The 17,160-nt window shown below is 30.1% G+C and overlaps 1 protein-coding gene and 1 long non-coding RNA gene across 3 annotated transcripts in view; both read left to right on the forward strand.

The window, feature by feature from the left end:
* Positions 1 to 17,160, forward strand: part of LOC112682271 — a 274,831-nt gene that overhangs the window by 130,164 nt on the left and 127,507 nt on the right. The gene's annotated exons all lie outside the window — the stretch shown is intronic.
* LOC112682273 lies at positions 15,556 to 17,011 on the forward strand. Its single transcript, XR_003148477.1, has 3 exons — positions 15,556 to 15,638; positions 16,658 to 16,793; positions 16,879 to 17,011. It is a non-coding gene; the product is annotated as an uncharacterized LOC112682273 (long non-coding RNA).

The following is a 17,160-nucleotide window of genomic DNA, read 5'->3' on the forward strand; positions in this document are numbered from 1 at the left end:
TAACTTAAGCATGTGTCAATTCAATATACATTGTTCAAACTTGGAATAGGCAGTGCTGAATATAGGAAATTTGACACTCTGTGCTAAAAAATATGTAGTGCCCTTACGTAGGTGGAAGTACTGAGAATGTTAATAACTTTTATTATTTTTCATCAACTTTAGAGCGCCCTTATACCAATAGCGCCTGGGAAAAGCATTCCAACTTCCCCCTCCTTAGATACGTCACCGAGAATAGGCATCAACTTATAACTATCCAATGAAAGACGAGTTAAACGCTAAAATACTTGGCGACAAATTTAATGTATAAGGTTCAAATTGTCGTGATATACAATTTAAGTATAAATCAACCCGATAGCTTAATCTTTATTTGATGTTAAAGTAAACATTTGAACTTTATGGTTATTTCTTATTATCACTTATTAACTTGAAAAAAATGCGGAATTAAGCCCCAGAGTTAACTTTTAATGTTCTAATAGTACACAAGGTGTTCTCGTAAGTAAATATTATAATTATTTAAAATTAAGTCATCAATAACGAGATGTACAAAAATAAAGCATATTATTATATTAATTTCGTGATTTTTTTTTTTTCTATGACAATGCATAATATAGTTTACAGATAAAATATTTACAATAACAATTATCGTTTTAATTTTTACTAGTATTATAGGTATATTATACTTAGTAGTATTATACTTTATACTCGGCTTGCATATTCAATGATTTCAAGGTATTTAATTGAAATAGTGATGAGAAAATCCGAATTTTCGGAATATGAAATCCAAAATCCGAATTTTTCTCTTAAACAATTTTGAAACTTAGGCTTAAAATTATTTTATACATTACTTATAACAGAGTAGTTATAAAAATATTTTTTTAAGTAAATGAATATATAAATAAATTTAAAATAATTGAATGTTGTTCAAAAACCATTCAGAGGTAGAATTTTTTTTTTTCATTACAACTAATCAATTATCAAAACCACCACAACGAGTAGGTTCAACAATTTCAACTCAATAAAATCTGAAATTTCGAAATTCGGAAATCCAAATTTCTTGTTTAAAAATTCAAAAATCCAAATTTATGACACACCATCAGTCGTTATATTTGGGCTTAAGTATCATGTAGAGGTGGGTATAGTTGAAGATTTCTTCCCGTTCTTTTTGAACTTTAAAACATTAGGTTAAACTGTATATAACTGTGCGTTGCATACCACAAATTTTACATTCGGGGTAGGGGGTTGACTTTGAATAATAGTGAGTGAGCCCATTCCAAGTCAGTTTATTATTTTTATATTTTTTATTTTATCTGTATAATGATATGAAATAAAGTAATAATATTGGTGTACCGTTTATGTTGAAAATAAAAAATCAATGAAGTCAATATTTATGTTTATTGAACATGTTTCGTTTTTAAAACGTTCATGTGCAGTATATGCGTGGAAAAATAATGTATTTGAAAAGTATTACGTATCGAAAGGGTATCGAGAAAATAACGCAAAATGAATCAGCCAAAGATTTGCAAGTGACGAGATTAGGTTTTTGCAAGGCTCGGCAAGTTATTGATTTTTTTTAACTCAGTTATTTTGCACCAATAACAAAAAGTTAAAAGTTAATATTTTTATACAACGCTAAATTTATTTTTTACAAGCCCGAAACTAATTTGTAGACTATGACTATAGTGTTTATTATACTTTATAAAAATATAGTATTTCCATATAGTGTATTGTATTTCATTGAAATTTATGTAATTTAATAATTATATATTTATAGTTTATACCCATTATATACAAACTAACTTAAAATTATATAAGAAATGAAAATATAATAAGTTGGAATAGTTGGATAATATTTTAACATATACATTTATTCATATAGATATACTTAAACTATAAATATAAATCTTGATATCATAATCTTAATACTAAAAAATTATACTTATTGTGTTAAATCAAATTAAAATTTTACTTTTACATAACAATTTTTCATAATTGAAAAAGACTGCATTCAAAATAATAATAATTAAAACAGTTATTCAACTTCATTGAACTTTAAGAGGAGGGTCATTTCAAAATATACTCTTAGTGTTAATTTTACGGGAAAATGTAAACTCCCCTAAAATATTAAATAGTAAATTTCCCTAATAGTAAACTCCTCTAAAAACATTTTGCTACCGTATTACACTTACGTAAATTCCCCTAAAAAAAATAGAATCATTTAGCATAACCCAGAGGACACCATGTGAAGGTTGTTATAATTATCCTCCAAAAATATTTGTATTTTTAACTGCATATATATTTCTTTATTCATATTTTATAATTAGAAAAATTAATTTTCATCGTTATACTATTAAAATTATTAAAGTTGATATTATTATGTTGATTATTTTTTGATGGAGTAATAATGTGAAACGGTTTTTATAAAATAAAATGTATTAATTTTTTGTTCTTTATAATTTTCTATTAGCTAGTTTAATAATTGTTGACGTCTTATTAACTTATTATTATTTCAACTATTTGGTTTGTGTATGCTTTGTAATTTTATGTAAATTTCTGATTGAATATTTTTTAGTGTATCAATAAACATAAAAATATTTGGATGGCTATGGTTAAAATTTGATTTAAAATGAGCATGGAATGATTCACAAACATTTGTGGATTTTGTTAATTTGGAAGATGCTCTGCCAAGACTGTAGGTGAAAAAATTGCTATATTGCTTCAAATATGGACTAACATAGTTTTTGTACTGACCTTTTCAATTATCAATCATCAAGAAGTACAAAATTTAATTCAATATCAGTAATTCACAGCCAAAATAAAATCAATAAAAAATATATGGGACCGTGAAATGTTTATTCATAACAGTTATTTGTATGATATTTTTCTAATTATAAAATATGAATAAAGAAATATATATGCAATTAAAAATACGAATATTTTTGTAGGATAACTAGAATTGCCTCTACGTGGTGTCTTCTGGGTTACTCTAAATAGTTCTAATTTTATCAAGGGAATTTACGTAAGTGTAATACGGTAGCAAAATGTTTTTAGAGGAGTTTACTATTAGGGAAATTTACTATTTAATTTTTTAGGGGAGTTTACAATATTTCAGGGGAATTTATATGTGCCCAATTTTACAACTAAATACTGATAAAATTACAGGCCCCCATCGCCATAACGCACAAAATCGTAAAATCGATGATTGGTTATTATTTTCGTTTATTTTTAGACTTGAGTGTTGGTATTTATTTTTTTCCGAAATTACGACGTTGCGCGTCAATAACAATAATATACCATATTTAGCCATAAACTATATCGGTACTATAATGTCAATATTATTATTGATATTTGATATAATTAATTTATAATATAAAACCTTTTATTAGAAAATATTTTCTGATATTTGTAAATTATAAAAAATTAAAAACAAAAGAAATTAACTTAACTTATTTCTGAAAATGAAAAATTAATTCGTTAATTTCAATTTAATTTAGAAATAAATTTAATAAATTAATAGTTAAGTAAATGAAAAATTCAAAAGTAACTAGTAAAATTATAAAGTTAAAATTAAATTAACTTTTTAACTCGTTAATGCCCAGTCTTGGATTTTTGTCTCCGACAGCCGTACAATAATATAGAACATATTGTAAAGCTAATTTCAAAACGTTAATTTTTATTACGCTGGCATACCTAATCAAATGTTCACCAATTTCGACGTGCAAGGTACAAATATCGTCACATCGTATTATTAACATTAATGTCGATCACGGTACACACAGGTTCGTGTGAAATGTTAAAAACGGACGACGGTCGGCAATCTGTTTTGCGCGTAGTGTACGGACCGATCTTCTTTTACTATTCACTAATCGTGCGTACGGTCAGCATTAGCGTATCTGTGGCCTGTCGAAGAGAATAAATAAATAAACATAAATAAAAAAGAAAAAATGTAAAACTTTCGAACAATATTCTGTCTGCAGCTAATCGGAAGCCCTGGAATCGTATCTAGGATGCCACGAAACGGACGTAATCATGTTTTCGAAAGTTTGACGGGAATATTTTATATCTCGCACTATGCTATTATCCGCTTTAAGTGCGTTATTTAAGTACACAACACAACTGTATTAGATTACGGCGCCGGCCAATTGGATTTACGATAACGTTATTCTTAAGGCGAACAAACGACGGACAAGTGACGGTTCAAATGATTTACCTACTCTATAGCGTAACCGTTGTTTACGAGCTTTTCGTACCCCATTCAGTCATACGATATCCTGTACAAAACTAATCAAAAAAATTACTAAGAGACGAGAGACGTGTACTCGGAAATCTTAGGGGAACGAACACATATGGTAGATGTGTGTTATTTTCACCAGCGGAATACCGAATGTTATTTTTGTACAGTGTGAATGATATTTTATTACACAGTAATTGAATTGGATACCGGCCGTTTTCGTGTATGTATACATATATATGTATTATTATTTTTTTGGGGGGGTTCATTAGGCCTTTAAGACCATCCCGTCTTATAACCAAGCTTCCATCCTTCTCTACCCTATCTCTTCAACATCCTTTTTTATTACATCTTTCCAGTGCATTTTTCTTCTTCCCAAAGGCCTTTTTACCTATAGGATTTTGTTCAATCACTGCATGTAGTAGTGGATTTTGGTTCCTCCAAACATGGCCCACCCACCTTCTTATTCTGATAACCTCCAATTTATCCGAACTAACATATAATGTTTCTATCTCTATGTTCTTTTTTATTCTCCACTCCCCAGTTATTTCGTCTTTGACCGAGCCATATATTTTTTGCAACAATTTTCTTTCACAGACAACCCGGTGTGCAATAATGTGACTTCCACTACTATGTGATATTCTGTTTAGATCTCAAATGTGACCTCCCCGTTTTATATCCATTAGCCATATCATGAGCATCACTAAAAACTTATCGCAAAAACTTACATACGTAGGCACATTTAGATTGAAAATGTAATGTAAATTATTAATCTGTATGCGAAATACTGTTTGGGTCTCAAATTTCAATTTCTATGTGTCATCGCATGAAGTTCGAGATACTCTAATTACATTAAGGACTTCCATGCGTAGTTTAGTTTTTAATGAGTAATGACCATGTTAAGTAAAAAATTAAAGACTCATATTTATGTATTCAACGTTTTCTTGCGGTCTTAAACAAAACATAATTTTAAATACCAGTTTTTAATTTGCTTAGTACATTATATTATTGTAGACTATAGTAATAACATTGATTATAAATACTATATAGTATTTATAATCAATGGTAATAATTATAATGATGCAAACGGCGCCGGTCGTGCCTCTATAGTGATTATCGGACCATGGGTTTTTGTTGAATTGGTAAATCTATAAAAATTATCTACAAAATAAGATCATATTTCTCATTTTCATTATGCCTATAATGACCATAACGCCGCGTACACATTGGAAAGCGTTACACGGTGAGCGGTGGGCGATGAGCGACGAGTGACGAGCGTTGAGCGGTGAGCTGTGAAGTGTGTATATTAAAGAGCAAGCGATGAGCGTTGTTTAAAACATTATTTTATTTTAGTGTATGGTCTTAGAGCACCATGGCACTAAGTTCGAAAGTTCGTCGTATTTTATTGTTCGAAAATTCATTTTTACGAAGACTCCGCCTCTTATCTAAAAATAAAAAAAGAATAGGTGTTCACGAAATGAATAAAAAACGAAGTGTTCTAAGCGATTCCATCATGTATATGAAGAATGAAGACTTGATCGAGAGAGATTTTTCAAATTTTTACGTATGTCAATAGAAACTTTTGATTTTCTTCTATCTAAAGTACAATTTAAATTAACAAAGCCGGTAACAAATTTCAAAAAACCTATTTCTGCGGCTGAGAGACTTTATGTCACTCTAAGGTAAGTCATTAAATATGATTTTGTTTTAATTATTATATTATTATGTAGGTAGTTATTCAGTATTAATATTTAAATTGTTTTTATTAAACATTTTCCTTTAAATATTTTATAAAAAGCAACATTGTGTTTATAAAATTTGTATCTATAAAATAACTGTATTAAAATTTTAAGGTTCAAAAATAAACAAAAAACAAACAACTTAAAAAAAAAATCATAATTAAATAATATTATCTATTCCTAACTGGAAAATATACAAAAACAGCTCCAATTTCATCCCACAATTTGTTTTTTTTTCAGTTTTTTTATAATCGGGATGTCTATCATTCCATAAAGATAGTCTTCCCTGCACTTCTGATATAAAAAGTTCTCGACTTGCATTTATAAAATGTACTTTTTGAGAGCACATGGTGTTTTATAAAACACATTTTAATCAATACCAATGCAAAATATAAATACAACGCATCGCGCACAGCACATCGCTAACGCTAACGCTAACGAGATCAGTATACACAGTTCCGATAAAATTACCGTGTTTGATTTATTTTTGTCAACGCTCGCCGCTTATCGTCCACCGCGCAACGTTTTCCAATGTGCACACGACCTAATAGTATGATGAATCGAAAAACGCGCATTTATTGGTGTTTTGTGTACGTTGCGGCTGTATAATAATAAATTATAAGAATTATCACGAAGGGTTTTACCCACAACATCATATCAAGTTTCATCATTCTAATTGCCATCTTTTCAAATATATTGATATTGTTTTATATATATAATTAAGTTCTTATCGTATATTGTATATTTTCGCCATCACGATGGTCGCTGTCGAACTGTATGCTTATGATTTGGTTATGGTTTATGATTTATTATTTTATTTTGTGATCGTTATTCGCTATTTTATTACATTTCATTTTAAGTTTTATGTTTGAATAACTACGATTACATCTATAATACATGTATATACTTCATTACTACGTTGCACATTTATTTTATTTGAAATATTTTAAACAAATTATTTAACGACAATAAAGTAGTGAATTATCAATTATTAAATATGAATATAATAAATTATATACCTAAATAATTTATTGAAAATTATTTCTAATAATACTAAATAGTTTATGTATTATAATATATCATAAAAATAAAAATGTATTGCAAATACAAGTATATTTACCACCAGTTTCGATAAACTATCACTGCTATATTTATAAACGCGTTATTGTATAATATATAATGTTTCTACTTTCAGTATACTAACTTATTCATTACAAAGTGTCTTGGTAGGGTGTCCCAGTAGTATAGGTCTAGAAATAGATAGGTTGGGGGTGAACGGTTCGAATCTCGACAAGCGTGAAAAAACTTCCTACCAATTTTTATTTTATTTTCTGGACAATAATTATTACTATATATTATTACTAGTCTATGCGCAGAAAATGAGAAGTTCCGTTAATTATTATGTACTAACATTATTAACCTCTCAATATGATATTATTTACCACTCATAGTAATCACATGTTGATATCACATACAGTAATTTCATTCAACCTGGCGTTAAGCGTCCATAATACATCTCTGAGAAGTCAATAGGCACTTATTCGTAATTTCTCAACCATCAGTGTGACAACTATGCTTTAAGGTGCGGCCGCACTGGGAGCGATTTGCGTTTTTACGATAGCGTGTAGCGATTTTGCGTTTTAGCGATTTTAACAAAAGTATGTAACTCATATGTAGTGGCCCCACTAAGCGCGTGCCACGTGTCGCGTGTAGCTTTACACTCGCGGTAATCGCTGAAAGAACAAAATAGTTTGATATTCGGCGATTAATCGCTGTCAAAATGTCTTCCGCGTCAGTTGTGTCCGAACAAATAGCTGCCGCTGTCTTCGTACAGGAAGCTATTTGGAATCCTAGACACCCGGACCACAGTAATAAGACTAAGATTCAAAAATGTTGGTCCAACATTAGAAAGGATCTTGACATGAATGGTAATTTAATTAATTAATATTATATATTTTGATACATTAGCTAATATAGTATCATAGTATAATATAGTATATTAGCTAATAACTAATAAGTATACTGAGGCTCTTAACTAGAGTACAAGTATTGCATTACTTTGGGGTGACATATAATTTTAAAGAAATTAGAGCTGCAAAATTAGATAAATATTGACAACAAATGACAATAATTACTGTTATGCATCTATTGTAAGAACTTATTATTAAAAAAACAGTATTTCTGAGATCGAATGTTATAAAACTGAAAAGTGTTATAAATTATAATATTATACTGATGGGAGAGTGGATACCTTCATTAATTGTCAGAATGTTCAAAGAATTATAAACAATAAAATAATAATAATAATCTTTTAAATACCTATCAAGTAAAGCAGCACTTTCAGCCAGCAACATTTTTCTGGACATCATCTTAGTCGAGGATCGAATAAACAAATGAAAAATACACGAACACGCGCAACTAAAAATGCAGAAACGCATGTAAAATCGCTAAAGTGTCCCTATCAAAATCGCTAGAGGACATCGCGCGTGTAAAATCGCAGAAACGCTCGAAACGCAGAATCGCAGAATCGCTCCCAGTGGGGCCGTACCTTAAGGATTTTGCTCACCGGTAATGAATCTGTGCTCTTCCATTTTTCTAAGTGGTCATGTTTCTGATCCATACAATATAACCGGTCGTATCAGGGACGTATATAATTGTTATTTTATTTTTTGTGATACTGCTCGTGAGCTTAGTACCCCTGTAAGTCCATAGTAACATTTATTCCCAGCTTGAATTCTAGCTGCTACCTCGTTCGTTACATTATTTTTTTCAGTCAAAATAGTACCGAGGTATTTGAACTATCCTACACTTTTAAATTCATAGTTATCTATTTTTATGAACTGACAATGCAGTAGCCTCCGTCCACTCAAAAACATATAAGTACTCAGTTTTTCCTTTGTTTACACATAACCCTATTTTGTATGCTGCTAGGAGTTTTGATCACACATCAATCTTATAGCGATAGTTGAAGATAAATGAAAATGTAGATAAAAATAAGTACCTGTAGTAACGAATTTCAGCTGTGTGTTTCATATAGTTGGAAAAATAGTAGCGTTATAATAACAAACAAATTTATTCAATATCAAACGAAAAAAAAAATCAAAAAATCAATTATGATATAATAAATTGTAATACTCGTAATAATTACAAAGTGAAATGAATATAAGCCGAAGAGCGTCCCGGGTGGACGGCTACGTAATGATAACCGTTTAATGCTTCAGCTTTTGCTGTAATAATATTATACAAGAAACACTTTGATGGTTCGTTCCATCACCATTGAAATACATAAATCTTGATAAACGGCCGTTATCTTGTTTTTATATTGTACTCGTGATCTCACAAGCTACAAACGGTGCAGTCGAAGTGTACAAAGTATTACAATTTATCATATTTTGAAATTATATGTTCTACACACTTTTTCACGGCGTGTACGATAATCTTGTTTACAATATAAAACCGCTCTTCCGGTACGTTAGTTTTCAGATCGATATTTGTATACTGTATACATAGTGTATGTGTGTGTTAGAGAGAATTATCAGATTTTGAAATTATTATTGTATTTCTAATCGAGGTGATACATAAATGGCTTGTCAAGTGACGTTAATTTTATTTCCATTAATTTGCTAATTATGAAAAACGGTTTTAAAAATAGCGTTATGTATGTATTATATTTTGCTTATCGCCGTGACGCCGGGAAATTCACGGACAAACAAGTGTCCGTCATTATTGAATTGTAAAATATATAACTATAAAAGTTTGAGATCGTGTATACAAGACATTCTATATATTTATGTACAGAGTAACTTTTATGCATGTCCACCTCTTTTTATGCGTTCAAAATATACATCTCGTCAAATTCTTGTCCGTTAAATAAGCTTGTGATGATACTATGAGATTGTAAGTTAAATTCAAAGATTTGTTGTACCTCTAAGGAGTACCTTTTGGTAGTATCAACTTTAGGTTTTCAAATGGAAATGGCATAAACTTATACGTAAATTAATACTCGATACATTTTTCTTTAATACAAACATAGTCAAAATTCGAATCGGTAAGGTTAAGATTCTTCAAATATATTTAAGAAGAACTTGGTGCAATGTTTTTGATCGAAACACTACAATTCATTTTTATTTTAGATAATGTGATGAAATTAACAATTTTAACACTATGCACCATGATTTCGAGGTAATGCAAATTTAAATTTCAAACATAGTACTCGTAATAAACAAAATAACACTATCAAAATTCTAATTATTTTACTCTTTTCATTTCCATAGAATATTAGTTAAATGTTACATAAAATCTATGCTTTTGAAAATATAGTCTTATTGAAAACACATATTTTCCACAAATCAAAATTTGAAAAACGTTTAATTTAAGCATAATAGAGCGGTGAGCATGTTAAATAAATCACTCTGTATTTACACTTGAATTTTATTATTTTGTCACGGACATCAAAATGAAACAATCACCGCTGTGATGGATTCGATACGCATGTTCGATAAATGTATCAAATCCGACGGTGAAATTGAGTCACGACCCTATTCTTTTCCACATACGCAAGCAAACCATAGGTTTTCACAATGTGTGTTCAAGCTGATGTTTTCTACGAGCGTCACTAGCCCCATTTTCCGGCCAATGGTTTACATCGTGTTATCGAAAAAGGTACTATTGAGTAATTTCATAACCATACAAAATATTTCGTAAGGTATATCCACACTCCGTGCACAGCTCTTATCGAGCATACATGTTTACTAAACGTCCTCGATTCTTTTTATGTTTCACTTATACAACTTTGTCGATTTTTAATAAAATGTATACCGTTGAAAAGGGAAAAAAAATGACGAACCACTAGTGTTTCAGGTCTCACTCACTATGGGGGTTTTTGCATCCCCAAGGTAAGAAAAATCGCATTTTTAATTACCGTTGCACAAAATGTCTAACCAAAATAATACGCTGCCACGCTCGTTATCTAACCAAAATAACAAGTCACTGCGCTTGCCGCCACAAAAGAAGCCATACAACAATAAACCGATAACTCTAATTAAAATTGTAAATGGCAATCAAATAATTAAACAAAACGAAATAATTAACACCGACCCGGACGATTTATTATCTGTTGATTGGACATTGATAACGTCTCCTCACTCCCAAAAACGTCACTCTATCATCTATTACGTCTCTCAAAACCAAACAAAGCAATACATCAAGCCAGTTCACATCAAAAAATCGTATCGCCTCACTTTCTGAAAACTTATCTACTCAGGAAATGGATACTGATCAAACATCCGATTTACCAAATACCAAACCACAATTACCACCTCCAATATTTATAAAATCTGAATTAAACTACAACAATTTCTGTGACGCTATCAAACTATTAATCAGTCCCGAAGAATTATTTTGCAAAAGTATTATCAATAACCGAAAACTTCAAACAAAATCAGCCAATTTACTCCAAAAAATAACTAAACTGATCAAAGAAAAAAAAGTTAATTTTCACACTTCTCAAATTAAACGAGATAAACCATACAGAGTCGTTTTTCGGAATTTGCATCATACCACGCCTATCGATTTTATTATCCAAGAATTAAGTGAAAACGGATTTACTGCAAGACAAGCTGTAAATGTAAAAAATAAAATAACAAAAATACCATTACCTCTATTTTTCATAGACCTTGAACCTAACCAAAAAAACAAAGAAATATTTAAACTAACTTCAATATGCTACACTAAAATTAAAGTTGAAGAGCCACACCCTCGACGCCAAATAATACGATGTCTTAGATGCCAAGATTTTGGTCACTCGAGAACATACTGTAATCACGCACCCCGATGCGTGAAATATGGAGAAAACCATAGTACCTCTGCCTGTTTAAAATCCACCGACCAACCACCAAAATGCACACTACGTGAAGGACAACACCCAGCAAGTTATCAAGGTTGCATTGTGTATACAAATCTACAATAAAGACACCAAAATAATAAAAAAAAAATTAACCAGTATTTCCAATCTGATATTAAATTATTAAATAACAATAATACCATACCTGTTAAAGAGGTCTATTGCACCACCCTAAATGATAATATCAATACAAATAATCAGCCTCACACTCAATCATATGCGTACGCCTCTCATCCATTTAATAATACAAAAATCCACGAACAAACCCCAAATTATTTTTCTAAACAGCTCACCTCATTCCTCGATGTTTTTAAAGAATTATTAATCAATTTATTTCACTCCTCACAACGGTTATCAACAAACTCTTAATAAAATATAATGAGTTGCTCCACCCAATCCCATCTCTCACTAAACATTTTACTCTGGAACGCAAACGGTGCCATTCAAAACTTATTACTTATAACTTCATAACTTATTATACCAAAAAAAATTGACATAGCTATGATAACTGAAACTCATTTTACACCAAATACTAATTTTAAATTACATAAATTTACCACTCACGTAACAAATCACCCTGATAAAACAGCCCATGCCGGCACCGCAACTGTCGTCTATTCAAGAATACGTCATTGTTTATTATCACCGTTTCAGGAACACGCAATTCAAGCAACAAACATTATTTCACAATATTTAACTGCTGTGGACGGTGGGTTTAATCCCTACGCTACCGCACCGGGGAATGTAAATAATAAAAAGATAATACAAAAGAAAAAAACAATGCCCCACGTACGTGCGCCGCACAACTACAGTTAAAGAAGAAAAATTCACGCTTCAATGTTCACAGCACAATGACAAATACAAAACCATGAATTACAAAACTGCCGGTACAAATTGAACACCTAGAACTAGGGAACACAAATTAGAACAAACAATAGTAACTGTTGTAACGAACGATATTTACCGAACAGTTATTCACAACAAGAAAACGTGGTTTTCACACATTTTAAAAAAACAGGAAGGACGAACGTCCAGACGATAATATTGGATGTGCACATCATGAAGTCACAAAGACGAGAGAGCGACGGTGCCGTCAACATTCACCACGAAGGCTATGCCGCCGGACATCACAAAATGAAGATAACTGTCTCAGTGCCACCACACAAAACTGAAATACACGCGAAATTAATGAACTTTGTGGCACTGAGAGCATGACTTTTAACTTTTATAAAACATAACCGACAATTTTTCGAAAACGTGGAATAACGAATACATTTACACGCGATGATAACAGTGCGATTACGTACCCGACCGGTCGCACACGGGGCTTATTTCTAGACATAGAACAAGCGTTTGACCGAGTTTGGCACGAGGGCTTAACCTATAAACTCAAAAAAATATTTCCGGCATTGTACTTTCTATTACTCAAATCATACTTAAAAGACAGAACTTTTCAAGTACGCCAAGGTAATGAAAACTCTATATCATTTGATATATATGCAGGAGTTCTACAAGGTAGTCTTCTATTCCCGGATTTATACAATATATTCACTTTCGATATACCCACCGACCCAAATACGATACTAGCAACCTATGCCGATGATACTGCTATTCTGTCCATTAACAAAAATCCCATCTCTACTTCTGACAACTTACAGAAACATACTTCTAAAATTGAAACTTGGTCAAAAAAATGGAAAACAAAAATAAATTAAAACAAATTTGCTCATATTACATTTACCTTAAAAAATATATCACTGCCCTTATATTACTGTCAACAATGAAGTCATACCATCATCTGATCAAATAAAATACTTAGATTAAACATTAGATAAGCGCCTCACATGGGGGGGGGGTATTTACGGGGTATTTAAAACAAAAAAGACAAGCAACAAACATAAGGCTTCACAAACTTCGTCCACTGCTAAAATCCAAACTAAGTCTAAAAACAAAATTATTAATTTTCAAAATAATAATAAGATCCATCTGGTATTATGGAATCCAAATTTGGGGACCGGCTAAATCTTCCAAAATTTGTCCAATACAAGCTCATCAGAACATCACTCTTCGACTTATCACAGGCGCATCATGGTACATAAGTAATGCTTTATTTTACAAAGACCTCAACATCACAACCGTTAAAGAACTAGCTACCACTCACTACAAAAGATTCCATTCCAAACTCAACTCCCACAAAAATCATCTTATAAAAAAATATGTGCTCTCACACTCTACCTGGAAACCCAAAACGACGTTTAAAAAGGAACGGTTTCCGTGACCTATTATAATAAATTGCCAAATTACAAATTATGAGGGTGTTGCCGATGGGCCTCTTCCCCAATCATGCTCTATTCATGCCATTGTTATTCATAATATTTATTATATTGACTATTTTTTTTTTTTTTATTTACAGATTGTAAATTTCTTTTAAAAAAAATAAAATAAAAAAAATAAAAGATATATTCACATAATTGCTACAGTTCTTATCATAATCATCGTTTAAATTTTTTCATTGGTATTATGCTGTAATTAAATTACAGTGAACCTCTACATAATGAATTTTTTTTATCAAATAATGAAATAACAGTTCTATTTAATGAATTAATTGCATTCTATTATACTGTATATTCCTTCTATATACTTATAATTATTTTGGAGCATTCGAATAATGTACGGTGAAAAAATTACATTTTCAAAAACAAAAAGTTTTTTCCATATTATTCATCGTGGATTTCAGCTTAATGATAATGTACCTAATTATATTTTTAATTCTTTAAATAACTGTAAACATTTATAAATAGTTAATTGAAAAAAAAGATAAACAACATGTATCACTTGTTCAAATATGCATACATTTCATTTTGTATAAAAACAGTGTTGCAAGTCAAAACAATTTAATTCCTTTATAACGAAAATTCAACCTAACAATATTTTTTCTCGAAGAACCATTAAGTTTGTTAAATATAATCAAAACAATAAATTATTATCTTTCTTAAAACAAATACGTTTTTCTTTTAATTATGACGTATTTTGAAGCATAATAATAAATTTCCGTGCAGATAACATTCGAAAAACGGACCTGTTGTTGATTGACATCATCAACAGTAATTGAAAGTATACACGAGTGGACAAGCTATTTGTCAAGGCAGCCGGCGAATACGACGGAACACACGTATTATACACACACTTGTCAAAGGACTAATTATTGTACAAATATTACAATTGACGTCAACCGAGTATGAGCTGTAACAATAATAATAATAATAATGTGATCGTCGCACTCGCCGAATACAAGATCCCGAGAATTTGCTGCACACAACAGAAAAATATAGTTCTATTGGTTATCCCACGACCTAGTTATATTCTATCTATTAATTACATTCCATACCATAACAATAAAAATAATAAAAATAATATATTATGAATTCCTATTTGTATAGCATTATTTATCGTAAAAATCGTACACGTTTTATACCGACGCACAGTGGGATATTGTCATAAAAACCTGGCCAAAATTAGAAATTTCAAAATGCATTTAGCATGATAATTGTTGATAGTTTATCTAATAAAGATAATATTAAAGCAATTACGTAATATTTTATGTTGTTATCAGTATTAATTGTATTGCAATAATACCCCAGAGTATGACATTACAGATGCGACGCGCACGTCGGTATTATTCTATACAAAAAGTTTAGTTAGAACATAGCTGATATTTTATGTAGTATAGTTATTTTTACGAAAAAAAAAATGAACTCGTTACCTGGAGGTATGTATATAGTATTTAAGTTTAATAAAATATAAAATCAATTTATCTTTATATTTTTATATACAATTTTAATAAAAAATACAAGAATTAAAATAAAATATACAAACACAAAATTCATTATTAATTTTAGTAAACTTCCAAGATAGTCCGAGTCCATACAAACTTTTATTTTTTTAGTGTATGTTATGCAGTTTCAAAAAAATTAAAAAACAATTGCGCATACTTGCGCTTTATTGTGTAAATTACTTTTGATTCACATACATGTGATTACATGTGATTACATGTGATTAAACGTATTAAAATTGTTTTTATTCAAACTACACTTGGTATTTTTATACTAATGTTATAATATTATAATATTTTAGGATCTGGTGATAATCATATTTCTTTAAGTCGGAGAACATTATTTCATATAATGCAAGAAATTAATGCTAAACAATTTACTGAACGATTTGACCATTTAAAGAAACATTTAGTTACATTAACAGAATGTCCGACAATTCCTTAAATAAATTATTATCATACTTCATTAGTGAGTTTAAATCTAAATGGCAATCATCACAGAGAAAAAATAACATATTTCTATTAAAAAATAAAATCTCGTTAGACTCTGAAATACATTTTCCTTCAAAGATTTCAACTCAGTCGGGCAAATCTAGAGGTCGGCCTTCTACATCATTTCATGATAGTAGTGATCGATCAAAAAGAAGAAAAACGGAATAATTACGTACCCAATATAGTCCAACTATGCTTTCATATGCTGCTCAAATGTCTCTAAGAAAATCTGGAAATGTAGATAGTTCTTACGTTATAAAAAATATTACGTGTACAACACCTATAAGAGCTTCAAAGTACAACAAATCTTATAAAGACAGTAAAAATAAAATTAAGGTTATTTCTAATGACGAAGCTCTTTCTTTGCTTATTGAGGCTTAGTTGACAAAGCATCAGTACAATTTAATTAGGACACAGGCAAAAAAACATGGTTGTAATATTTATCCTGCAAATTATCTTTTAAGGTACGCAAAAAATGAATGTTATCCTGATAAATCTTGTTTGCAAATAACAGAAAGTTGTGCTGAAGTGAAATTACAAGCATTATTAGATATAACTACTGAAAGAATTTTAAAATCACAGGGTAGTATTATTGATTCAGTGAGTGATAAATATTTTGAAAAATTATATTTAATTTCCATGTTTTTAATAGACTTTTAGTAAGTTCTGATCCATTTATTTCCAGTCTAAGGCAACTACCTCAAAAAAATATTAAACATATTCACCCAGAAGTATTGGAAATGATTTTGCCTCCAGACATCAACATAAAAACAATAGAAACAGAGTCAGATATTAGTAGTGAAAATTAAGTTTCCACGTCGTCGAGTGAATAAATTCAACAGAAACGTGACTTATAATTTAATTTTTATGATATCTGTAAAATAATATTATTCTACTAATATAACATGATATAAATAATTAAATGAAGTTAGATAAATTGATTTTTAATAAGTATTTATTTTTTGGC

The sequence above is a fragment of the Sipha flava genome, unplaced genomic scaffold (genome assembly GCF_003268045.1).
Source record: "Sipha flava isolate LNK unplaced genomic scaffold, YSA_version1 201_pilon_pilon, whole genome shotgun sequence".
NCBI classification, from domain to species: Eukaryota; Metazoa; Arthropoda; class Insecta; order Hemiptera; family Aphididae; genus Sipha; species Sipha flava.